At 45.8% G+C, this 27,754-nt stretch overlaps 1 protein-coding gene across 1 annotated transcript in view; it reads right to left on the reverse strand.

Annotated features, from left to right (window-relative positions):
* Nucleotides 1–27,462, reverse strand: part of TBC1D5 (TBC1 domain family member 5) — a 741,163-nt gene extending 713,701 nt beyond the window's left edge. Inside the window, exon 1 of the mRNA XM_073568086.1 lies at nucleotides 27,440–27,462. The gene's annotated coding sequence lies outside the window, so the exon portion shown is untranslated. The remainder of the gene's footprint in view (nucleotides 1–27,439) is intronic.
* Between the last annotated feature and the right edge of the window lie 292 nt (nucleotides 27,463–27,754).

Raw genomic sequence — 27,754 nt, forward strand, 5'->3', positions numbered from 1 at the left:
ATAAACTTTTCTTAGACATTTAAAAAACAACATAAACGCACTGGCACTTTTGCTGAATTTGACGGGCGACCGTTGCACCCCAGATCTTCCCTAGCTCCACCCATTTTTGCCCAAATGCATTAAATTGGTGTGAATATGCCAAAATGTTGCAGATTCCTGTACTCTAGTGTAAAAGCTTTGCTGACTCACCTCCTATGTGTTTGGTGAGCGCTTCAAGGGTAACTTTACTAAAACTTTTAAGTTCTAGAATCATAGGGAGCATTCGTACCCCTTCACTCTAATAAATAGTGGGGACCTAAGCATCAAGACCTGCATCCATCGAATCATGTACGACATTTCATATGTTTTCTGACATTAAAATGAAGCTTCATCTTCGGAATTGCAACATTTTAAATCCCCAACCAGTGCCCAATGGCGCGTCCGCAGAATAGAGGAGTACGGTAGTTTATGGAAGCCTGTCTTCTGTTAATGCAGAGGTCATACGGTCAATCGTGAAGTCAAAAAATGCAAAAAAACTATGCAATTCGAACACAAAAGGTAAGACGGAATTTACATAATTTTACCACCAAAGTGCAGTGTTGTTTAACGTTTAAAATTCTCAACAATGTCTCAAAAATAATAATAGAGAAATATTTCTTATGTGTTTGTACAAGATTCTCATAAGCTACCAAAACTTGTCAAACTGTCTTCATAAAGATTAAAACAAAAAACAACTTATTTTACAGACCTTGTAGCAGGAAAAAGGTTAAATTTCAATAAGCAAGTATAAAAAAAAAATCACTAAAAACTAGTTAGTGGCAAGGCAACATCTAAAAGCAATAAACTCAAAATTAAGGGATAAATAATTTAAAGCACATCATGAAAAAGTATTAATAATTCATCAGATAAATAATTTACTAAATAATCAAATAAATAATGAAATACATAAATAAACCAGCAAATAAATAATTCTGCAATATAAAGGAAATTGTGAAGTAGTAAGCAAATGTCGAAGGAAGCATACATTTTTAACTCTGTTTATTCCAGAGTCCAGCAGACGGAAAGAAAAAAAAAAATAACGCGTTGGCAAGCGCTTGCATAAATGTATATGCTGCAGATCCTTGACGTGCTGGGAAATGCTCTGCAAGGCTAGACAGGCTTTTATGATAGATAGTTGTGTAAGGGAAATGAATTAAGATACAGGAGACTATCACCGCGATATAAGCTGCACCTTAAATATAAATTGGTTGCAGTAAACGCATCATTAGCAGTTTGTAACGTTATACAGTCTTGTTGCCATTTTGAACACTTAAAAATTATTGCCACAGGTGGAGGGGGAATAGCTCCGTCAATTCTTTGGCAGCGCGTTTCGGTCTCTTTATAGGAAACAGCTCTTGAATGTTGAATGTCTGCTTTCAATTCTTCTCTCTGTTAATAATAATCCTAACAATCAAAATAACAATTGCGAGTTTGGGTTTTTTTTTTTTGTTTTATTGTCTGCGGTCGAGCTACTGAAAGTCTTATGGAGTATTTCGGCGAAACGCGATAGCAGACTGAGCCCTGTTTTCTGCATTTAATTTGACATACAATCTGTGCAACCTGGCACCAATTCAGATGTAAAGAGAAAACCGGATAAGGACAAAATTAACATGCAACACGTGGTTAACTTTTAGTTAACAAGTATCACATGCCTCCGGGGAATGAAAGAATAAAAAAAACAAAAAAAGACGCTTGCTTAGCTATAAGGCTTTGTATTTGTTCTGGCTGAGCATCCAAACTTTGGGCAGGATGCCTCACTGTGCAAATGAAATGAGGCTAGTAGAGGCTATCAGTCAACAGCTCCATGTGCAGAGTTGGATTTAGCCTCCATAGTAACTAATGCTCTCCACAATGAATTTACTCTTAAATGTCACAAAAACTATTCTTAATACGCTACACGTGTATTTAATAGGTGTTCTGCCTGCGCCTATATTTCCGAGCAATGCATTGATAAGATCTTCATCACAGGAGCTCCTAAACATTTTATTACATAATATGGGAAATAAATTATTAGGAATGTTTCATCTCCGTGGTCCTGGACTTCCATACACTTTTCCCACATTATTCCCCCATGTAGAGTAGGAAAATCTTATACTCGGCTTTGGTGCTTTCCCAGCAACGTTGGGTCTCCCGGGGCTTATGTGACGCAAATATGTCAGGTGAACCCTGCAGCCAATCAGGAGCTGCTACTGGGCTTCACTCTCAATTCCCTTTGATATAACAGACAACTGTAGTAGGTGAGAAAGCAGCAGTTCATACTTCCTCTGGATGTCTCTTTTGTCCAAAGGAAGTGAGAGGGAAGTGGCCCGTTATAGCCACTGATTAGCTGCAGGGCTCACATAACATAATGTCACAATAGCCTTAGGAGATAGCGTGGTCGTTTCTGGAAATTCAGGTTAGTATAAGGTGTTTTTACTCTACGTGAGAAAACATTGTGGTTGAGAAGGGGTGTAAGGCCTCTTTCACACATCAGGTTTTCGCCGTCAGGCGCGATCCGGCGCTTTTGACAAAAACCGGATCCGGCGAAATGCAATGCTGGATCCGGTTTCCCCCCCATTGACTTGCATTTGCGCCGGATCGCGCCGGATGGCCATGCGTTTCATCCGGTTTTCGCCGGATCCGGCAATGTGTCTCAATCCGGCGTCTGGAAAAAACGGCTAATGTAACGTTTTTTGTCTCCGGCGAAAAAGCCGGACACGCCGGATCCGGCGCGTCCGGCTTTTTCACACAATGAAAGCCTATGAGCGCCGCAATGCGCCGGATCCGGCGACAGCATTCGTTTTTTTTGGTCTGAGCATGCTCAGTAGCTCTGCCCACAAGACACATATATAAAAGCAAGACAGTGGGACCCTCAGCCACACCCAACATGCCACCCAAGACAGCAACCAGGCGCAGGAGAAGGCAGGAGACCACTGCAGCACCATCAGCACCACCACCACGCCAAATGGAGCAGCAAATGGAACATGCTGAGGAGGGGAGTCCAGCAGCAGATGAGAGACGGTAATTATCAAATCCCCCATTCCTCCAAACTAGGGCCATGGAATATCAAGATATTCATTGGCCCTTTGTTTCTCTTTATTCAACAGCCGCCCAAGAGATGCAGCAGCAGCAGCAGCAGCACTGGCAGCAGCTGTAACACCACCCACAGGCATGGAGTCTGGCCAGCAGGAAGACAGCACATCTTTTTCTGGGAGCCCTCCCTCTCATCGTCAGCGTTTGACGGTAAGTTTTTATTTCCAAAATCCATCATCTCTGTAATATATGTCTATTCATTCCCTTTTATTTCAAAACAGGAATCACAAGATGAAGAGGAGCTCCCAGAAGAAGAAGGAAGGGGTGGACAGACACCTGGAGTGGGCTCACAATTGGTAAGTTTTTGGCATCAAACGCAGAAACACAACATCACACTACACACAACACATAGAAAACAATGTTCTGCAGACCACACACAGCAAACAAATGCCTACATCCAAAGACATAACATTTTTTGTTTTCTTCTCCAGTCTTCCCAATCTGGTGCTCGGCCAAGAGGTCCTCGCAGTGCCTCCCAGGGTCGTCGGTGACAGCAACGCGGCGGTCACCAGCGTGTAAGTATAAATATTTTTGCTTTGTTTTTTTGCACTTTTTATTTCATTTCTTTTGTGGAGGCTAATTATGTTATTTTTGTCTTTTTCTTTAACAGCCTTCACAGCGTGCTCCCGACTCTGACGGTGAGGATGGAGGAATCGATGTGGACCACCTCATCGATCTCGTCAGAGAAAGGGAGCCGCTCTGGAAAATGGCTGACCGCCGCCACGCTGACCTGATCGTTACCCGACGACTCTGGGAGGAAATCTGTTCGCTCCTTGTGGCCCGCTGGGAGGACCTCGATGGTCGGGCCCAGATTAAAGAGCGTAAGTATATACAGTACCGGTTGCTTGATGTAAACCAGTGTTTCCCGAACAACAGTCCTCGTGGTCCCCACGGATCATGTGTTCAGGATTTCTATTTTCTATGGAAATCCTGAAAACATTACCCCTGGGGACCATGAGGACTGGAGTTTGGGAAACACTGATGTTGTATACTAACCACTCCTTTCTCGTTTCAGGGGACAGAATTGTGAAGCGGTGGCGGTCTGTGAGGGATCTGGAGGACGCAGGAGCAAGTACAAGTACGCACAAGCCCTGTCGTTCCTCCGGGATACAATGGTCACCAGAAGGTAAATATTACACACCACATGTGAAAAAAAAATGTTTAGATGTAACAATTTTTTTTCAGCCAGGGCCATGCCATGTCACTTTTTTAATTGTTTTTTTTTCTCTTTATTCCACAGCACGGTGAGCAGCACTCGGGAGCCTGCACGGTTGGACCCTTCTGAGGCGATCCCTGAGGAGACCGGCACCGAGGGACACTTCGACCGCCCCGGTACATCTGCACCTTCACAGCCTTCCCACACATTCGACCCCTCTGTCCCATCCACCAGCACAGGAGCATCGTGGCCGCCTACATTACATGAAGCTGCTGGTGAGGAGATCGCTTTCCCTTTACCCCACCCTTCTGCCCCTGCCACCTCTAGTACACCTGCGGGTACTGGGTGGCAGCGGCAGAGGGGTCAGGAAAAGACTTATGCGCCAGAGTTCTTGCATCTGAATGCATCTTTCCAGAACTGTCTAAAAGTCTTGTCAGAGCAAATCTCCGCAGGCTTTCAGCAGATCAACTCCAGCATTCTGGAGGTGAAGACACTTCTGCAAACCATGCATTCAGAAGCAAGATCTTCGCCAAACCACACCTTTTTCAGGTCTGTTGTGGAGCGCATGGAAACGCTATCTCCTACCCAGCAGAGGCATGTAATGCATTCATGCCACGGTGCTCTCCAGCATGTTACCTCCCAACCTCCTCTTCCCACCCCAGTAGTTCCTCCACCTGCACCCCCTCCAGCCACTTTCCATCCTCCCCCTCCTATTACATACCATCCACCTCCCCAGTACCAGCAACCTCCCCAGTACCAGCAACCTCCCCAGTACCAGACATCTCCCCACTTCCAGCAACCTGCCCCATACCAAACTCCTTCCCCATACAACTTGCCATCAACATCATCTGCTCCTACAGTCCCTGCCCAACCCTCCACTCCACCGCCCACCACCTCTTCTGCCTCCCACATGTCCACCCATTCTGTAGCTTTTTCCACACCTTCACCTCTAAGGCTAAGTGCACACGTACAGGAACTCTCGCGGAAATTACCGAGAGAATTCCGGAATTCCAGTCCGCGGGAAAATCGCATTTTAAATTCCCGCGATTTTCCCGCGGAAAAACTAGCATTTTGCAAGCGTATTTAGCTTGCAAAATGCTAGCATTTTCCAAGCGATCTGGAGCATCGCTTGGAGAACTGATTGACAGGTTGGTCACACTCGTCAAACATAGTGTTTGACGAGTGTGACCAACTTTTTACTACTGAGGCCGCCTATGCAGCATCAGTAGTAAAAGATAGAATGTAAAAAAAAATAAAAAATAGTGTTATTCTCACCCTCCGACGTCCCGCGCATCCGTTCCCAGTAATCCTTTGCGAAAATGCCCGCGATGACGTCAGTTCTCGCGGGATCACGACGTCTCGCGGTAATTCGCGATGACGTCGCGCGAATGACCGCGAGACTTCGCGATCCCGCGAGAAGGGACGTCATCGCGAGCATTTTCGCAAAGGACTACTGGGAACGAGAGCGTGAAGAGAAGCGGGAAGGCTGCGCGGGACGCCGGAGGGTGAGAATAACAATATTTTTTATTTTTAAATTCTATTTTTTACAGGGATATGGTACCCAAAGCCCGGAGGACAGTCTCCTCTCCTCCGGACCATGGGTACCATCCGCAATTGTTCTGCTTACTTTCCGCATGGTGTGCACAGCCACATGCGGGAAATAAGCGGAACAATGCATTCCTATGGGTGCGGGATCGCCGCGATTCCGCAAATTAATGAGCATGCTGCGGTTTTTACCACGAAGCGATTCCGCCGCGGTAAAAACCGCAGCATTAGCACAGCATTGCGGAATCCCATAGGAATGCATGGGATGCTTATTTTTTGCGTTTTCGCGGCAAAATCGCGCGGTTAAAACCGCCGCGGAAACGTGAAAAAAACGCCACGTGTGAACTCAGCCTAACTGTTCCTTCCCCACCACGATCCCAGTCCTCTCTCCACACTCCCAGTGTCGAAGTGTCCCGCAGCCCCTTCAGCAGTATTTCCACCCCACACTACACAGATTTATAATGTGTGTATTTTAATAAAAATGACCAGTTTTATGGTTTCAAAGCTTTATTAAAAAAGTTTATTAAAATTTAAAAACAGTTTACTAAAAAAAACATTTTTCAATAAAAGTTAAATTATTTTACACTGGTTGTCTGTCATTTCTTTCTGCAGCCAAAAAGGTTAAATACAGGGTATTTAAAAGGTGAAATGGTATTCAAAACTAGGTATATAACTGTGGGTAAATTTTAGCTTTTTGCTACAGTTGTGTTCCTGGTTGTGTTTGAAGCAAAGTATTTCACCTAAAAAGTTGTGTTTATTGTTGGTGATTTCCTAACAATGTACACAACTTTTGTTAAAAGGTGAAATACTTTGCATAAAACACAACCAGGTACACACCTGTGGCCTAAAGCTAAAAATAGAGACCATGACAAGATAGCCAACTTTGGTTGGCAAAGGTATATACTGTTGGTACAGAAGGTACACAAGTTTGGTTAGGGCACAAATCTTTCACACTCTGTCATCCTGCCAGTGTACTCTGCCTTGAGGTGACATAAAGTATAGTGCAAAATTGTCCCTCATTACTGAAACCGTCACAGAACTTCTAGTGGTAATGTTCTGGTAATCTTGCAAGGTGGTTTCTTCAGAGGTGTCCTCAATGGAAATGGGTTCCTTGCAGATAACAAAATTGTGGAGTACCACGCAAGCTTTGATCACCTCGTCCACAGTTTCTGTCTTGAGGTTGATTGCAGTCAATAGGACCCGCCATTTGGCTGTCAGAATACCAAAGGTACATTCAACCATTCTTCTTGCTCTTGTGAGGCGGTAATTAAAAATGCGTTTTGTTCTTGACAATCCTCTGCTAGAGTACGGTTTCAAAAGGTGTTCTGACAGCTGGAAGGCTTCATCCCCTACACAGACAAATGGCATAGGTGGACCAGATGTTTGCGGCAGTGGTCTAGGTGGTGGGAACTGGAAGGTGTTTCCATACAGTTTACGCCCCATGGCAGACAGTTTGAAAACTTGAGAGTCATTGGAGCGGCCATAGGCCCCAATATCAACAGCAATAAATTTGTATTCCGAGTCAGCGATGGCCATGAGGACAATTGAAAAATATTTCTTGTAATTGAAATATTCCGATCCCGATCCGGCTGGCTTTACAATGCGGATATGTTTCCCGTCCACAGCGCCCAAGCAGTTGGGAAACTGATATATTTGTTGAAACTTTTCTGAAATTTCAATCCACCTCTCTGTTGTGGGCTCTGGTAAAAACTCTTCAGCTAAGGAGTCCCACAGTGCACGGCATGTGTACTTCACTATTCCAGATATGGTGGAAATCCCGAGTCTGTACTGGAAATGCAGTGACGAAAGGGATTCTCCAGTTGCAAGAAATCTGTGGGGAATTAAAAAACAATTAGTTTAAAATCACAGCATTACATACCAAAACTCAGCTATAACACTTGGAGATACAAACTACCACCAACAAGATTGCAGTGAAAGTGTGCTCTGATGCGAGCACATCCAATAAATGTGGCTTACCTTAAAGTCACCATCAGACGCTCTGCTGGTGAAACAGAGAAGCGGCAATAGGTGTCCGCTTTTCTTATGAGGTGTGCAATGCGCTCCACCAAGTAATCAAAATTCTTCATTTTCATCCGAACATATCCAAAAAATTTATCCGGGTTTCGTCGTAGGTCCATGCAGAGTGTAGAATAGACCCCACACGTCATTCTCTTGGCTGTGATGGGGTGGATCCACAAACGTCGTCTACGATGCCTGATGCGCTGCTGTCTCGTTCTCTCCTTCTCCAGAACAATCACCCTCAAACGATTCGCCTCCGCTGTAAAATCCGCCAAATTCTTCAAAATATTTCCAATGACAACATCCATCTTCGCCAGTAACTTGCTCTTCTCTCCAACCTGCACTTTCTCCTCTACAACCTGTCAAAGAAGGGCTGTAGGAACACGCTATAGTTTTCCAGTAGCCAATCCCGTTCGGAAGGCCACAAGGGGTGTTTTTAAAAACCGGATCCGGCGTAATCCATCGAAAAACGGATGAACCGGATGAGACGGATCCGGTTTTGTCTGTCAAGAACAAGACTGATCCGGCAGAAAAACGGATCCGTCACATCCGGTTTTATGAAATATTTGCCGGATCCGGCATTCCGGCACGACGCCGGATCGCGCCTGACGCCGAAAACCTGATGTGTGAAAGTAGCCTAAGGATTCCAGACTATCTTTTGTGCCTGTTTGCCTTTATTCAAGATGGAGTCTTGTATCTCGACCTGTCATGGAACTTCCTGTCTGTTTTGTGATTTAAGTCTGTTTTGTGATTTAAATCTGTGTCGTGTTTTCCTCTTTTCTTGAGTATTTTGTTGCTGTTGGCTCTTGACCTCCTTGCCTGTCTACTGGTGAACTCCCTGCTGCTGCCATGCACTGCTGCCGACAGTCCCCTGTATATCTCCCTGATAACTGCTATCTGGTTTTCTAGGGAGAGCTGTTCGCCTCTGGAACTGCTGTGGCCAGTAAGGAAGGAATCCTGATGTCACCTTCTCCTCTTGGTCTGTGTGTGTGGGCTTCTGTGCTGGACTTGTGCAGGACTTTCTGCCCAAAAGGTACATGTGATAATCTTCCTCTGTAAATGCTACTCCTGTGTTTTGCTGGACTTCTACGTCTAGGTGATGTGTGCATTTTCTCCTGCACACGGCACATAGATTGCTGTGGATGATTGCTGGACTTTTACACGTTAATGCGGCATGCATGCTCATCCATAATATCGCTGGACTTCCTCATTAAGGGCCATGTGCTTCCTCTCGTATACTGTATACTGTTGGACTCTCAAGTTTAGTGTCTAGTGCACACCTGCGTCATATTACAGTTGGACTGGTTCATATTAGCGGTCGCGCTCCGCTCTTCAGTTTTACTGGACATTACTATATTATGCTGTGTTTTTGTTACTATTGCAGGAAGTGATCTGTTAGTTTTGCGACACTTCTTAATATACCATATATACTCGAGTATAAGCCGATCCACGTATAAGCCAAGGCACCTAATTTTGCCACGGAAAACTGGGTAAACTTATTGACTCGAGTATAAGCTGGGTATGCATTGTCCCCTCATCCCTGTCCTGCTGTATGCATGGCTCCCCCGGTCCCCTCGTATGCATGGCTCCCTTGGTTCCCTGTCCTATCTTGTATGCATGGCTGGGTTCCCCCATCCCATCCTTTTATGCCTGGCTCCCCTGTCTTCCTCGTGCCGTTGCTGAACGTCCCTGCATCTCTGTTGTCCCGGCGTGGCAGCTCTTCCTGTGCTCAGCGATGACATGGTACCGCTCATTAAGGTAATGAATATGCGGTCCACACCAATGGGAGTGGAAAAGCGTGCCTATTCATTACTTTAATGAGCGATACCATGTGACCGCTCAGCACAGGAAGAGCCGTCGCACCGGGATACCGAAGATGCAGGGACGTTCAGCGAGGGCGCAAGGAGGGTGAGCGTGATATCACAGCCGCCGGCTCCTGCCGCTGCTCAACCTCCATCGCCGGCTTTCTGGACAATGACTCCTGTATAAGCCGAGTGGGGCGTTTTCAGCACAAAATAACGTGCTGAAAATCTCGGCTTATATACGAGTATATAAGGTACTTATTTACTTCAGCTTTGGTCTCAGTCTTGTGCTATCCCACACAATCAGATTCCGTAGTACCCTTATAATTGTTACAAGGGGTTGTCCACAAATCTTACTCCAAAAAGGACTAAAGAAGGATTTGTGGCCTGGAGCATGCCACTCTTCCGGCGCTCCTGGTTCATGAAGAAGCAAATGCCTCTTCATGAATCAGGAGTTTCTGACTCCAGCACATCACCTCATCAAGACTGGTGTGAAAAATGTTGATATTTATGAATGAGGCCCTTTATCTTAACAGATGTGTGTGTAGGGGACATAATTTTCTGCAACTGACTAATGTATAAGTTTTACAAGTTCTCGTGCACTTTTTAGTGCACTCTTCCTCATAGAATGCACAGCTCTTCTGTTCCCAAATTGGCTGATGGTGGAGCATGTCTCCAGACCTGTCTCTCAGTCTTCTCCAGTAGAAAAACAGATTCTCCATGTGAGGTGTTTTTCACTTGTTCCTCCACCAGCAGCCATTTTCAGAACAGGACACTGTACAGTCTGTGCAGAAGACTGTACTAACAAGTGTAAGAGGAGAACCTGTAAGGGTACGTTTACATAGTCAGTAAATGCTGCAGATTGGACACTGCATACAACCGCAGCGGCCAAATGTTACAGCATAGTGGAGGGGATTTTATGAAATCCCATCTCCACTATGCGTGCAGGTGAGTAACCAGACATGCGGCACGTCTTTCTAGACCACAGCATGTCCATTTATCTTGTGGAGATGCTCAGTCTCTGCAAGATAAATATCACTGTCCTATGTATAGGATGCAGTGATTCCGCATGGTTCAATGAAGCGCTGCCAATACTGACCGTGGAAACACACCTTAATACTAGGAGAAGTACCTGTAATACTTATATATTAATAAGTACCACTAAATTATGTCCCTAACACGTATTAAAATAATGAAAAAGTGGACAACCCCTTTAAAGAGGACATGAAGATCCTATTGCTTATGGATTTTTTTGTTGTTTATTTAAAATCCGTAATACGTTTCCAGAGTAGTGGCCCTTTCATTTAGAGCAAATATTATGGTTTTTATTATGAAGGTGTGGCCCACAGGATCCTCTGGGGCGTGTCTTTAGACTTGCTCTACATTATTACCCTGTGAGCCATGCCATTTTGTAAGAAGAAGATCATAAGAAGTAACACTAATTAATAAGGTCCATATATCTTGCACTGAATTAATCTACTGTATGATAAAGGGAATCTGTCACTAGGTTTTTCCAATTAACCTGAGAGCAGCATAATGTAAAGAGAGCCTGATCCCAGCGATGTGTCACTTACGTACGTGACTGCTTGGTATAATTTTGATCTGTTTTATCAGTAGGAGATTATCACTAGAGGACTACTAAACCTGCTGCCAGGTAGTCAAGCATATTCAACAGCTTAGTATATCTGTACACTGTACATGGGCAGGATGCAGCCACTCACTGGAGTGGGAGGATTTATACAGAGCTCAGCATTCAGAGACCTGCTAGATCCGCAGTAGAGAAAACACTGATTTTATCAAAGTGACAGCAAGCAGCCCAGTAAGTGATACATCGCTATTCTTGGAGACTCTGCCCCTACGTCATGCTGCTTTCAGATCGGGGAGCAAAAACCTGCAGTGATAATCTCCTGGTGATAAAATATTCATTGTACTGAAACAACAGGACACAGCCTACTAAAAGACACAACTCTGAAATCTGTGTCTCAGTGCCTTTATAGTACTTCCCACAGATTCCTTAGAAAAAGCTGCTGACAGATTCCCTTTAAAATTTCTCATTACGTATCCAAGCATGGAAAAGCTAATACAGTGGTATGTTATACAGCAGAGAGAAGCACAGACATAAGCTTCATCACTTAAAGGGTTGTACATTATTTTACACTGATATCCGTTGGATAGGTCATAAAAATAACATCGTTAGGGTGTATGACAACTGGTACCCCTGCTGATCAGCTGTTTTTAGCATAGGTTATAAGAAAATAATCAAGGAGCAAACAGTTTATGGAACCCCCACAAAGGTATGGTGGAGGGCCCAGCATCATCATTTCCTAATAAAGTATGAATGGTCACTTATCTGGCAGCAGCTGGGACAGAGCCAATGCCAGTCTCAGGATCAGTGTTCATCTGACTGATCACAACAATCATAAAATACGCTGTACTACAAAGTCCTACAAATTTACATCCCAATGACGTTGTAAATATATTAAAAATGATGAAAAGAAAAAACGGAAAAAAATGACTTGGGAGGGATATATTTACATATTTGAACGAAAAAGGGAGAACCCCATATTGAAATCCCTCTCTAACAAGCCATAAAATGTAGCTTTTATTATTAATACAGTTGAAACCAGAAGTTTACACACACTATATCAAAAGTCATCTGTATGTATTTCTCAATATCTGACATGAAATCAGAATAAACCTTTCCTGTTTTAGGTCAATTAGGATTACCATAATTATTAATATTTGCCAAATGCCTGAATAATGAGAGAGGGAGAATGTCTTAAGGCATTTTTATTACTTACTGCAATGTCACAAGTTTATACACACTAAGATTACTATGCTTTTAAACAATTCTGGACAGCCCATATGTGTCATGTCCGCCATGTCTGTAATGTCCGCCATGTCTGTCATGCCGCAAGATGCCTGGAGCAGTGTGCACGCGCGCCTTATCTCATGGCTGCACGCTGTTGCTGGGAAGCCATCCGTCTCTGTCTGACTCTGCAATCCGCTGTATTCCTGGAAACCCCTGATCATGTGACCCTTCCTGTGTTCCAGTCCTGCTCTGATTCTGCAATCCGCTGTCTTCCTGGAAACCCCTGATCATGTGACCTTTCCTGTGTTCCAGCCCTGCTCTGATTCTGCAATCCGCTGTATTCCTGGAAACCCCTGATCATGTGACCTCCTCTATGGCTCTACCCAGGCTGCTCTAGCGATGCTCTCTATGATCCTGGAGGATCTGAACCCAAAGTCCCTCCCCTGGTCCTGACCCGGAAGTGGAGTTGCTAAAGCCCTATATCAGACCGCCCCTCCCTATTCTCAGGGCCTGAGTATCGTGTTGCTTCCCTGCATGGCTGCTTGGTCTGCTCGGTCGCTCTCTGTATTCTGTGCCCCTGCACTTTGCTCTGTCGTGTGTCTCTGCACACCCTCTGTGCTTGTACTCTGCCTCTCGTCTCGTGCCATGTCTTGTGTTGTCTCTTTTGCCATGTTTGTCCTTGCCTTGCTTTGCCTTGCCTTGTAGTACCTCCGCTGTTCTCTGCCTTTGTCTGTTTCGCCATGTCTGGTCTTTGCTATTCTGAGCCTTGTAGTACTTCTCATGTTTCTTTTCTCTGCCTGGTTTTCCGTACTCTGCCCTATGGTGCTCTCTTGCACATTTCCATGTCTAGTCTCAAGGTTCTCCCTTGACCTGGCTCTGGGCTTCGGCCTACGCTCCGCTGCTAGACTCTGTCCTATTGTGCTCTCTTGCACATTTCCATGGTAGTCCCAAGGCTCTGCCTTGGTCCGGCTCTGGGCTTCGGCCTACACTCCGCTGCTAGATCTGTTCTCGCTCTGACCTGACTCTGTGTTTCTGCCTAAGTTTCCGCTCCGTGTTCCGCACCTGCCTAGCTCTGCCTTGTTTCTTGTCTTGCTTTGCTTTGTTGCTTCGTGTGCCCTTTGCATGCGCCTGGCCTTCCCAGCCTCCTGCTTGTGCCTCAGCCGTGCCTGCCCTAGCCGTGCCCGCCTGCTTGTGCCTCAGCCGTGCTCGGTCAGTGACAGCTGTGTCGCCTGCTATGCCTCAGCCGGGTTCGCTGGAGTCTTGCCCGCCTGTTAGTGCTGCAGACCGATCAGCTAGCCAGTGCCCCACCCGGGCTCTCTGTGATTCCTGGCACTTCACGCTGTTTCTGCACTGTGCTCTACGTGCTCTCTATAGCACGCGCAGGTCCTCACCTGCCCTTGGCATACCTCCCTGTGCTTCTATAAAAGTACGCGCAGGTTTTGCCATATACCCTGTCGGGCCCTCTAGCCCGCACAGGTCCTAGTCTGTACCTTGTCTTGAACCCTGACCCTGGTGTGTTCCTTTGCACGCGCAGGACTCTGCTCTGAATCTGTCCCTGGCATGCCCCTCGGCATGCGCAGGCCTCCGTCCTTGAACCTGACCCTGGCGTGTTCCTTTGCACGCGCAGGACTCTGCTCTGTACCTGTCCCTGGCGTGTCCCTCTACACACGCAGGCCTCCGTCCTTGAATGAACCCTGGCGTGTCTTCAAGCACGCACCCTTGCCTTGAACCCTGGCGTGGCTCCAAGCACGCACCCTGCCTTGAACCCTTGCTTGCCTGCCGGATTCCCGAAACCTGCCGACCGCTGCCAGAGGGCCAGAACCAGATGACTGCGGTCTGATGTCCGGAGCTGATTTCCGCAGCCTGATGCCTGGATCCTGTCGGTCGTTGCCAGTAGTCCGTAGTCCGATGCCATCGCACCCTGTCTTGGATCCTGGCGTGTCTTTCGGCGCGCACCTTGTCTTGGACTCTGGCGTGTCCTAGCACGCATCCCTCCTAGGAACTCTTGTGTGATCCCTAACACGTACCCTACCCTGGACTCCAATATGTTTTCTGCACGTGTTATGACTGAACTTTTGGCGTGCCCTTGCACACCTTGCCGTGTTTCACCGTTGGTGCCCTGCATCTGATTCTCTGTTTTTGCCTTGTATCTGATTAAAGTGTGTAACCACGTTTGCTGAAGAAACCCTGTGACCTCGCTTATGTTTCATATCCTGTTCGTCCTGTTGCTTGACACTCAACAGTGTCTCCCAGAGCCGGCCGTCTGGTCCAGCTGCCGTGGTGGCTCACCCCCCTTGGTCTTGCCCCTGACACTCCCTGTACAGGGGGTGGGTTCTCACTAGGTTCGTTCGCCCTAGGTGGGTGGGTGCCACGGCCCAGAGGGTCCGCCCTAAAAGGAAAAACAACTCAGCGTAAGCTGATGCTCATCACAATATGATGATGTCATGTGTTTGGAAGCCTCTGATTTTTTTTTTTTGGCTACAGCTGAGTTACGAGACACATCTGTGGATGTATTTTAATGCACACCTGAAACACACTGCTTCTTTGTGTAGTATCATGGGAAAGTCTCAAGAAATCAGCCAAGGTATCAGGAAGAGTATTATGGACTTGCACAAGTCTGGCTCATCCTTGGGTACAATTTCAAGATACCTGAAAGGTGCCTCGTTCATCTGTACAAATAATTATACACAAGTACAAACAAGATAGGAATGTCTAGCAAATCACACCGCTCAGGAAGGAGACAGGTTCTGTGTCCCAGAGATAAACGTGCTTTGGTCCAACATGTGCATATCAACCCAAGGACAAAGCAAAAGACCTTGTGAAGATGATGGCGGAAGCTGGTAAGATTGTGTCAATATCCACAGTGAAACGAGTACTTTATCAACATGGGTTGAAAGGCCATTCTGGCAGTAAGAAGCCATTACTCCAAAAGAAACATAAAAAAGCCAGATTAATGGTCGCAAATGCACACAGGAACAAAGATCTTCATTTTTGGAGACATGTCTTGTGGTCTGATGAAACTAAAATTGAACTTTTTGGGCATAATGATCATCATTACGTTTGGAGGAAAAAGGGAGAAGCTTGGAAGCCTAAGAACACCAACCCAACTGTGAAACACGGAGGTGGCAGCATCATGTTGTGAGGTTGTTTTGCTGCAGGAGGGACTGGTGCACTTCACAAAATAGATTGCATCATGAGAAAAGATTATGTGGCAATACTGGAGCAACATCTCAAGACATCAGCCAGGACGTTAAAGCTTGGGTGGAAATGGGTCTTCCAAATGGACAATGACCCCAAGCATCCTGCCAAAATGGTAACAAAGTGGCTTAAGGAAAAAGTCAATGTTTTGGAGTGGCCATTACAAAGCCCTGATCTTAATCCTACTGAAAATGTATAGGCAAAGCTGAAAAGGCCAGTGCGGGAAAGGCGACCTATAAACCTGGATCAGTGACGCCAGTTTTGTCAGGAGGAATGGGCCCAAATTCCGATCAACTATTGTGAGAAGCTTGTGGAAGGAGATCCCAAACGTTTGACCCAAGTCATTCAGTTTAAGGGCAATGGTACCAAACACTAATGAAATGTATGTAAACTTTTCAGTTTGTAGTAAGTAATAAAAATGCCTTAATACATTATCTCTTTCATTATTCTGGCATTTGGCAAATATTAATTATAGTAATCCTAATGGACCTAAAGCTGGAAAGGTTTATCCTGATTTCATGTCAGATATTGAGAAAAACATGCATGTGTGTCTTTTTATATAGCTTATGGAAACTTCTGGTTTCAGCTGTGCATCTAAAATACATACGGGGTATAATATAATGCTTTTGTTTCATGCTATAGTCCCATCCCCTGATGACGATGTTCTTGTGGTGAAACATATTGGGGTGACGCGACTGTATGTCCTATTAGCCCAAATAATGCAGACACCCCAGGGTGTCGTCATCTGATAATATAGATAGACTAACAGCCAATTTACATTAGATTAGAGATATCATTTTATTATACCCTGTATGTATTTCAGATGTATTAATAAAAGTCAAGTTTTAGGGCTTGTTAGAGAGGGATTTCAATATGGGGTTCTCCCCCTTTTCATTCAGATATGTTAATTTAAAAATTACTATTTCTCTATAACACTGTTACTATGATCCATAGGCAATTTTAGTAATATTTACATTTTTTTTTTTTTTTTTTTAATTATTTTTAAGGAAAAAGTCCCACCCCAGCACTCAAAAAATTGAAACGTTGCAAGATTTTAATTGTTCAATACTTGCATCATTGCAAAAAGATAATGTGAAAAAAATCTGCAATAGACTTTTAGAAAACAATATCATTTAAAAGAAGACTTCATTTTATTAAAGAATAAAGCTTTATACAATCAATAGGTAATAAAGTATGAATCCAGGGTAATTTACTCTCATCAATAGCATCTAGTCAACAAACTGATGCAGAGAGCACAATTGTATCTTCATCATGTATATTGCATTAGAATAGTTTCTAAAGCAACAAAAATGCCAAATTTGCAAAACTAAAACTTTGGTCTCGATTTTGGTCAACAATAATAAATTACTCTTGGATGGCGGCACTACGGATTCTACAAGATCTCAAAAAAATTATTAAAGACCTGATGTTACCGAAAAGCTATGTGAATGTTAGATTGGGGAACGTCACGAAAAGCAATGTCCTGATAACTGGAAAATAACTGATAACTTTTGATATTAACATGCAAGACATCACCTGGTAGGGCTGCAGATCTGGCTCTTCCACAGCGTTGTCTTTCCCGCTACGTCGGCTAGTATCAGCAGGTGAAGTGACGCTGTTGTGGCACGTGACCGCTGCAGCCAATCAGAAGCCGATGACCAGCTACAGCCTTTACTGTTCCATCAAAGCAGAAGTCTGTTGTGATGGAAATTACTGTAGACGATCAGAGGTCACCGATCGGTTGCAGCGGTTAAGTGACACGACAATGTTCATAACGCGCCTAGCCTATCGGTGCCAACACTGCAGGAACAGAACTGCTGTGTGAGAAAAGTATTGATTGCCTTTATATCATGTGGATTAGGCTAGTTTCACATTAGCGTTTACGGCCGCAGCGTCGGGCTGCACACGGCCGCCGCTAAGCCCCGCCCCCTGCCGAGCCTCCGCCGGTAGCTCCGCCTACGGACGCATGACACTGCATGCGTCCTGCATCCCCTATCTTTAGCACTGGGGACGCAGGCCGTGCGCAGCATGCGTTTGGCGGCGCATGCGTCCTTTTGACGCTGTGCCGAGCGCACAAAATTGCAACCTGTTGCATACCAGAATAGGGATGAGGGGCCATGCATTCCAGAATAGGGATGAGGAGCCATGCAAACCAGGACTGAGATGAGAAGGTCATACATACAAGGATAGGGATAAGGAGCCATGCATACCAGGATAGGGATGAGGGGCCATGCATACCAGGATGGGGATGAGGGGCCATGCATACCAGAATGGGGATGAGGGGCCATGCATACCAGAATGGGGATGAGGGGCCATGCATTCCAGAATGGGGATGAGGGGCCATGCATACCAGAATAGGGATGAGGGGCCATGCATACCAGAATAGGGATGAGGGGCCATGCATACCAGAATAGGGATGAGGGGCCATGCATACCAGAATAGGGATGAGGGGCCATGCATACCAGAATAGGGATGAGGGGCCATGCATACCAGAATAGGGATGAGGGGCCATGCATACCAGAATAGGGATGAGGGGCCATGCATACCAGAATAGGGATGAGGGGCCATGCATACCAGGACAGAGATGAGATGAGAAGGTCATACATACAAGGATAGGGATAAGGAGCCATGCATATAAGGAGAGGGATAAGGAGCCATGCATACAAGGAGTGGGATGAGGAGCCATGCATACAAGGAGTGGGATGAGGAGCCATACATACAAGGAGAGGGATGAGGAGCCATACATACAAGGAGAGGGATGAGGAGCCATGCATACAAGGAGAGGGATGAGGAGCCATGCATACAAGGAGAGGGATGAGGAGCCATGCATACAAGGCGAGGGATGAGGAGCCATGCATACAAGGAGAGGGATGAGGAGCCATGCATACCAGGATAGGGATGAGGGGCCATGCATACCAGGATGGGGATGGGAGCCTATCATACAAGGATAGGGATGAGGAGCCATGCATAGCAGGATAGGGATGAGGAACCATGTATACCAGGATAGGGATGAGGAGCCATGCATCCAAGGATGGGGATGGGAGCCTATCATACAAGGATAGGGATGAGGAGCCATGCATAGCAGGATAGGGATGAGGAGCCATGCATAGCAGGATAGGGATGAGGAACCATGCATAGCAGGATAGGGATGAGGAACCATGCATAGCAGGATAGGGATGAGGAACCATGCATAGCAGGATAGGGATGAGGAACCATGCATAGCAGGATAGGGATGAGGAACCATGTATACCAGGATAGGGATGAGGAGCCATGCATACCAGGATAGGGATGAGGAACCATGCATACCAGGATAGGGATGAGGAGCCATGCATACAAGGAGAGGGATGAGGAGCCATGCATACCAGGAGAGGGATGAGAAGCCATGCATACCAGGAGAGGGATGAGGAGCCATAAGGTTTTTGAATTGCCATATTCTGAGAGCTATAATTTTTCCATGTTTCGGCTGACAGTCATGTAATGGCTTGATTTTTTTGCAGGACGAAGTTTACATTTTTATTGATACCATTTTCGAGCACATGACATTTTTTGATCGCTTTCTATTGTGACTTTTGGGAGGCAGAACGAACAAATCCAGCAATTCAGTAATTGTTTTGAGGGGTTTTTTTGATTGCCGTTTACTGTGTGGTAAAAGCGATAAGGCAGCTTTATTCTTTGGATCAGTACGATTACAGTGATGCCACATTTACCATATCTCTTTTTTTATATTTTGCTGCTTTTGCACAATAATAACTATTTTATAGAAAAAGAGAATTGTTTTTGCATCACTATATTCTGAGATCTATAACTTTTTTATCTTTACACTGATGGAGCTTTATGGAGTCTTAATGTTTGTGGGACAAGATGGCGTTTTCAGAGATACAATTTATTTCCATTCGACTTTTTGATCGGCGGTATGATGAAAAAGCATAGATTTTTGCCACTTTTTTATGGTATTCACTGAATGCGTTAATGAGGCTAAGTGCATACGTGGATTTTCCTCCTGCGGATTTTTCCACGCAGATTTGAAGAAATCCGCAGGTCAAATGACCTGCATTTTTCCTGCGGATTTCTTCCTGTTTTTGTGCGGTTTTCCCCTGCAGATTTGGAGAATGTAGCAGGTGGAAAACCACACAAAAGAAGTGACATGCTGCATTTTTTGTACCGCACAAAAACCGCAGCGTCTGCACAGCGGTTTTTTTTATTGATTTACATTGTACTGTAAATCACTTTGCGGATCCACAGCGTTTCTGCGCGGTAAAATCCACTGCGGATCCGCAGGAAAAATGCATCGTGTGCACATGGCCTGACTATTTTATAGGGTGGGTCATTTTCAATGCATTGGTACCAAATATGAGTACTATTCTTGCTTTCTTTCATATAACTTTGTGTATTTGTATATTTTTTTCATTTTTCGGGGGGGGAATTTAAAAAGGAAATATTTAAAAAAAATTTTTTTACTTAGTCCTGCTATGGGACTTTTTTGTTTTTTTGTACTCCGATCGCTGCTAATAATGCATTGCAATGCACCTGTACTACAATGAGTCATACCTGTCAGTGCTGAAATGACAAATTAGATTATGCGCCTGGCATGGTTTAACAGGCTTAACGCAGATGGCTAACCGGGAGGTCGTCATGACGGCCTTGGGTTGCCGTGGCAATGATCAGGGACTTGCGATGACATCACAGGGATTCCAATCGGAAGGGAGAGGGAACCTCTTCCGTCAATTAGCCTTCTAAATGCTGCGATTGATATAGATTGTAGCATTTAGGCAGTTCCGGAACGGCTCCTGGCAGTGACAATTGGGTCTCGGCTTTAATTTAACCTGAGCTCATGGCAGCGATCGCGCGAGCACAGATTCTGTGCCCCGCACGATCGCCATGAACGTACCCCAAAGGTCAGGAACCACTATGTGACCATGACATACGGGTAAGTTAAAGGTCAGAAAGGAGTTTTCTTATCTGCAGGAGCCGAACGCTCCCCTGTCTCTGTGCTTACCAAGGGGGCAGTGAGATATCATAGACTTAGGCCTGTTTCACACTTCCGTTTTTGACCATCAGTCAAAATCCGCCGTTTTTGCAAAAAAACGGATCCGCCATTTTTTTTTGGCGGATCCGTTTTTCCCCATTGACTTGCATTACCAGCGGATCTTGACGGATGGCCATCCGTTGGATCCGTTTTTTTGCGGATCCGTCAATTTTTTTGCGTCCGCCGAGATGCCCAAACGGACCATGCAACGTTTTTTGTACTGCAGGATCCGCATTTTTATACAGCGCATGCCCGGAGGAATGAAGTCAGGAGGAAATTTAACCCTGAAATCATTTCTGGCGGACAGAGAAAAAAAAAACTCTCTCTCTCTCTCTCTCTCCTTCCCGGGCAGCGGTTCCTTTAAAATTCTTCATTCGGCGGATCCATAAAAAAAAAACGGCATCCGTTCACATCAGTTAGGAACGGATCCGCTTTCCGCCTTTTTGGCGGATTTTAACTGACACAAAAAACTGAATGTGAAACAGGTCTTACAGCTCTGACCAGTGGCATGATATGACCAGTGGCATGATATCACCACTGGCCCAAACTGAGTGCTCTGTCACTGCATCATCTCTGCGCTCCCGACCAAGGCTTGGTCTCTGCGTCATCTCTGCACTCCCGGCCGGGCATTGCCTCTGCGGCACCTCTGCGCTCCCGGCCAGGGCTTTGTCTCCTCTGCATCTCCGTGCTCTTGGTCAGAGCTCTGCCTCTGCAGCAACGAAGGAATTCAGCGACTTTAAAGCTGTCCGAATCTCGTGATCTGTCCAGCTTTAGACCAGGGCTTTCAAGCTCTAATTAAAATAGCTTGTAAGTGGGGGTTGCCCGAGTAGTGGACAATCCCTTTAATAATGTTGAGACTAAGACCTCATTCGGAAGTCAGTGATTTTTCTCGTACGTTAAAAAATGAGTTTTAACAGTGTTTTGGATCGAAGGAACATCAGTCTGGCAGTTTCTACCATCATTTCATAAGTCATTTTGTTGTATGACAAACTTGTGTTTGTAATTTTGATCTGTGACTCGGTACAAAAACGGACATGTTTCTGAAAGTGTGAACAGCTCCATATAAAGAGGACAGTTTCCATAAGGGAGAATCACAGACAGAACACGTACATGAAAAACCGGATGTCTGAATAATTAGCGTCTAAAAAAAAAAAAAAAAGCTTTACGCTGACCCAGGAATGTCGCGAGATGTAAAGTTAAACATTTGAAAAGAAACTCAAACTTCCGCAAACATGAAGGTCCAGAAAGATAAGCACACTACAGAAACGTGCAGTCATTAACAAACCACATTCACTGACAGCATAAAAAATGAGAATCATTCGGATTTCCTTGCAGCATTGTAAAATCACATGTCGCTGCTCGGAATTTGAGGTTTGAGCTCGTGATTAGAAAGAACAGTCAAAGATCACATGGTGTCACGTGAGAAGAGGAAGCGTCTCTATGTCTAGCTTGTAGGAATGGTTAGAGCTCCTCAGATTTGGAGATGAGGAGTAGTAGTAGTAGAAGTAGTACACCTCTACAGCCAATCCTCCATCACTGATCAGATCCTTACTACAGCGCTGAGCCAGATACTTGTCATGCGTGATCCAGGCATTTAAAAATCAAATCTATGTCAACTGCATCTTACTTGTCAATTCACCCCCAGGAAGTAAAGAAGAAAAAAAAATAATCAATGAAACACCAAACTATGAAACACCTTAAAGATATCATCATTCCAAAAACAAATCACTCATAATCAGTATAATCAGTAATTATAATCACTTGCAATTACTGAATCCGGAAGAACACTCATTTTCAAAACCACATTGAAAATTCAAAAACATCAGGTGAAAAACTTGTCAGGCATCACTCGCTTCCCTCATCCGGCAGGTAAAGAATCACAAAAAATGAGGCAATCAGCAAAGCAGAGGGGAGACAACTGTATCACATGTGAAGCCTCCAAAACACTGATGACTGCGGCACAGGGAGACAAAAACCAAGGCAGATACCCGGCAATGGAGCAGTCGTCCCCGCGGATGATGACTGGAGAGAAAAGCAGGACATAACCTTACGAGTACGGGTCACTTCTGGACAATGGACTGGTTTATCTAAAATATATCACTTTCCCAGCCAATTCCTCCGGGAGCACGTTCCATAAGGTAGAGGTGAATGTAATCCTTGCAGACTTTGTGATAGGTCTAGGGGATACTACTTCTCTGTGTGGAGACTTCTAGGCCAGGCAATGCCATCTGAGAAAAAGGCATGCAAATAAGCTCTCCTCAACAAAGAAGCAGGACACCTGGCTGGCAGTATGAGGAGCTTCTGACGGAGGTTTGGAAGGCACTGTGCACTCACTATAGGGACTGCCTGCTGGTGTAGGGGGACATATAGGTGAGGCAATGCTCTCTAGGACAAGTTCTCCTCATGGACCAAGACCGCTGTCTCTCTAGTTCCACCTATTGGAGGTTGCCACTCTGTAAGTCAATGTCTGACCCTCTATTGAGCCTTGCAACAGAACTCTGGATATTCATCCAAACATATTGAACTGTGAATTATTGCCCAAAACTGGACTGAATACTCAAGATTCGGTTACACCAATGTTTTATCAAGCGGTCAAACACATTCTTCTCCAGTGGCCATGACGTTACTAATACTGAACAATGTCTTGTTCACTTTTTATTTTGCTGACTGGCATTGAAGGATATAGTTTAGTTTATTCTCTACAGTTACACCCCCCAACCCTTCCTTAATCAGCCAAAATGTAACATCTTAGGCCCCCGTCACACACAGCGACGCACCAGCGATCCCGACAAAGATATGACCTTGTCAGGATCGCTGGTGTGTCACTACATGATCGCTGGTGAGCTGCCAAACAGGCAGCTTCACCAGCGATCAGCACCAGTGACACGCGGGTAACAAGCGACGCACGTCGCTTAGTTACCAACTGTGTATCTTAGTTACCAGCGCGCTGGTACAGGGAGCTGGTAACCAAGGTACACATCGGGTTTCTAAGCGGCGCTAAGAAACCCGGTGTGTACCTTGGTTACCAGCTCCCTGCACCAGCGCGCTGGTAACTAAGGTACACATCGGGTTTCTAAGCGCTGCGCGCCGCTTAGAAACCCTCTGTTTGCCTTAGTTACCAGCTCCTGCTCGCTGGTCTCCTGACTGCCACACTCAGCGATGCGTGCTGGCCAGCGGGAGACCACCGACCCCAAAAATGTCCTGGCTATTCCAGGACGATCAGCGATACCCGGCGGGGGGGCCGGTCGCTGGTAAGTGTCACACACAGCGATCTCGCTGGTGAGATCGCTGTTGCGTCACAAAACTTGTGACTCAGCAGCAAGCTCGCTACCGAGATCGCTGTGTGTGACGGGGACTTTACACTTCTCAAGATTGAACCTTATCTGTCAATTTGCTACCCGTTTGGCGTGTTTCTTCATGTCACGCTGTAGGGTGAGGCATCACTCGCTTATATACTCTCCTCAATATTGAAATTGCAACAACAAGAAGGAAAAGTCGTGGCGTTATGGAAATCACAGAATGGATAGACACGTTACTGATATACACAATGATAAAAAATGGAAACAAAATTTTTAAATCATCTCAATTTATTCAGCATCAATTATGATGCCACATGAGGAAATACACAGACTTACATGCCTTGGCCATTTTTCAACACAACATCACACCGCATTTTGCTCGTGCCACCAAGTCCTGCAGGGCCTCCGGACTAGTCTTCCATAGAGCACATCTAGGACACCATTGGTTGGCAATTGAAAAGGAAGCTGCCAGCAGCGGACCTTGATGATTTGCCCAAGTGCCTTCACTGTGGCAGAACGTTCCTCAACCATCAATAACCTCATTGATGGCAGTTAAGGCGCGTGAACTTCTGTGCAAGGCGCTCATACTCGACACTGAATAAATCGAGATGGTTTGAAAATTTTCATTCTATTGTTTCATCATTTGCATATCATTAACATGTCTATCAATGCAATCAATAAATAGTCATTCCCTTTTTTTAGATTAGGAGGGCTGCTTATTTTTCTATTTATATTATATTGGACTAAAATGATAGATGTCCATAAAGCTTTGCACCCGTACTATAGTATTTTTTGCGCTACTTTGCAAATATATATATATACACTAGATGGAGTCCTGATGCTATCGCATCGGGAGGACGGTTCTGTCACGATGGGGGCAGACTTTGCAGCATTGAGAATCTCTTCCCCCATGTGCTCACCCACCTATCCACTCTCTCTTTCCTCATCTGCTGACTTCTCCTGTGTGTGCTCTCTTCTTTGACCTGTCTTCTCCACGTGCTATCTCCCTTGTCTGTTGTCTCTCTCCTTCCTGAGCTGTGTTCTCCCCTCATGTGCTGTCCCGTTTCAGCTGTCTCCCCCCTGTGCGTTTTCTCTCTCCCCCATATGCTGTCTTCTCCTCTCATATCATTTCTTCTTTGACCTGTGTACCCCATGTGCTCTCCTCCTTTTTAAAAATGAACTTTCGTTTGTGGGAAAACCCCTTTAATGTGACCGGCTCGCTCTGCCTGCTGACATGTCGCGCATCTGCAGCCGAGATCAACCGAATGATTCACTTCACCAGCGCGGAATTCGTGCAGGCGCAGTAAATCAGACCGCCACCATCTTTGCGCAGACAGATAGTGGCGGTCACATTAAAACTGCGCATGCGCTCATGTCTCCATGGTAACAGACTACAAACAAATCCGGTTCAGTCTAGCCTTGTAATCATCACTTTATATCATACTTTGATCAAATATAAATGTAATAGATTAGTAAATGACGTATAGCAGAGTGTTTGCAGCACTTGACTCCTGCTCTACTGCCTCGTCCATATCAGTGACCGGTGACCACTCATGTTCAAAATGGCTGCTGAGAAGGCTGGCTATATACAACACCACTGCCATCATCGCCGGCCCAACCCACACCAATAGAATAGAAAGGAGGCAAGGTTCCGACTGACCACATCACTACCCATGCCTCCACAGCAGCCATCTTGGCCATGTATATCTAGATCACCTGCTACACGGTGTAACACTGTATTCTGCTGTATGGAAGAACATGGCAGGTGATGGGACACGTCACATATGAGGGAAATACGAGTTTTTGCCAATGTCGAGGTATTGACGGTACAATAGGAGAACGCTGCGGGCTGTCTGTATATCAATCATCTGTAATATGGCAGCAAGCATTAATGTCCCTGCGTAAACCATTTATAACAGGGCGGCAGGAAGGAAATTGTGGTGAAGAAGAGACGGATAAAGAGGAAGTCAGCAGCTGTGTGACCACAGTCCACACCAGGCACCGGGGACGTACAGGCAGGACGTCATTGATGATGTAGGAGCAATAATGAAGGAAGCCACATGCAGACAGACGCCATTCAGGTAGAGTCACAGGTATCGGATTTGCTGCAGAAATTTTCCACAGCAATCTGACAAAATCTGCAAGGAAATCCACTCGAAATCTGCTTAAAAGCAGAATAGGCTGCAACCTCATCTTAAAGGGGTTTTCCACGATTGTTTAAAAAAAAAAAAGAATTAACAAGACAAAAATATATCAGGCAGGTAGTTGCTAACAGAGGCACCTGCCTGTTCGACCCGGCGCCGGCTCAGAGAGGTCACGCACCGCTCCTGTTGACTATTCAGCCGCTCTACGTCAACAGAGGAGCCCTTCTTCTTCCGAGCTGCTCTGTCGACAGGGTGTGACTGCTGGCTCCCCGCGATTGGGCAGCGGGGAGCTGGATGTCAAACAGCGTGACGACAATCACATCTCATCAACAGAGCAGAATAGGACAGTAGTCAACGCTCTGTCGAAGTGGCATCAGCAGAAACTGCTAAATCGCCGGTAGGAGGGTCTGTGACTGCTCTGTGCCAGCAGAGATCGGCATCGGGTACGACAGGCAGGTAGCTGGCAATTGCCTATTAGTTGTTAGGCCAGTAATCTATCGCTCTGGATAGCCCCTTTCAGCTGCTCCTATACTGATGATCACCAGTCCCTGTACCCGGGTCTACAGCAATAACATCTGCATACAGGGAGCGGGCCATCCTCATCATGAGACACAGAACATTAGTCAGGCGAGTACACCAATTTTCGTATTTTAAACCAGTACCTGCGGATTTTCCTGCACAAATCTAGGAATAATGGCAGAATTCCTCTTATCTAGAGGATTCAATAAAAACAAATATCTACAACAAACTTGTGACCACCCTGCACAGGAATTGGCCGGATGCATTAAACCCCTCAGTGCAGCGGAGTTCATTAGGGCTATGTTCACACAGAGTACCTCGACACGGGTTCTGCACCAAAATACACATTCAAAAATGCTCAAATCCGCTGGCAACAACCGACCATTCCTGTGAGCGGGAATACCTGTGTGCACATATGGCGGGTGTTACCGCATGGGTGTAAACAGCACCGTGTATTACAGCAGCCAGGTGTGAGCGCCATACACACCGATCCATTAGGACCATATGGATTACATACAGTCGGAGGTAGTATGGCGCCCTGACGTGGGGCTGGCTTCGCCGTCTCGTGGATCCTGTACATAAGGCACCGGACTGTGATAAGCGATGATCTGTTCGGTGCCATCCTCTGTGTAATAATGCACCGCTGCCCCCCATCACACACTCCCCAGCAGATCAGACCCAGCTCTGTGTGATGAGGACAGCTGTCACACATAGGGGCAGAGATAGAGCCCAGTCCTGGCAGGGGCCTCACTGCACGCCCTCCATCACAGGCCTGCCACCTCCATAACCCCCCACATGCCCGGCTCCCTCTGTACATAAGGGCACGTACATGGCAGGACACACTGTAGTGGTCACCTGCCTGACACTCTCCCAGGACCCCTGAACCACACATCTGTGTACACGGCCCCGGTCTACCCTGCACGGATCGTTCACCACCACCTCATCGGTGTACTGTACAAAGCAACACACAAGTGCCATTATAAAGGAGGAAAAGCACAGTACCTAACTGGAAGCAGCCATGACAGGGAGACACTAGGAAGAGCCGCAAACTACAAATCCCAGCAGCCTTTGCGACTGAGCTGCTACAGTGGCCGAAGAGGGTCAAGCTATTTGCATCGTGTGCTCGGCGTCGGCAGCAGAGCAG

This window comes from Dendrobates tinctorius, unplaced genomic scaffold (assembly GCF_039654945.1).
Source record: "Dendrobates tinctorius isolate UK_male_01 unplaced genomic scaffold, ASM3965494v1 ptg000005l, whole genome shotgun sequence".
Classification (NCBI taxonomy): domain Eukaryota; kingdom Metazoa; phylum Chordata; class Amphibia; order Anura; family Dendrobatidae; genus Dendrobates; species Dendrobates tinctorius.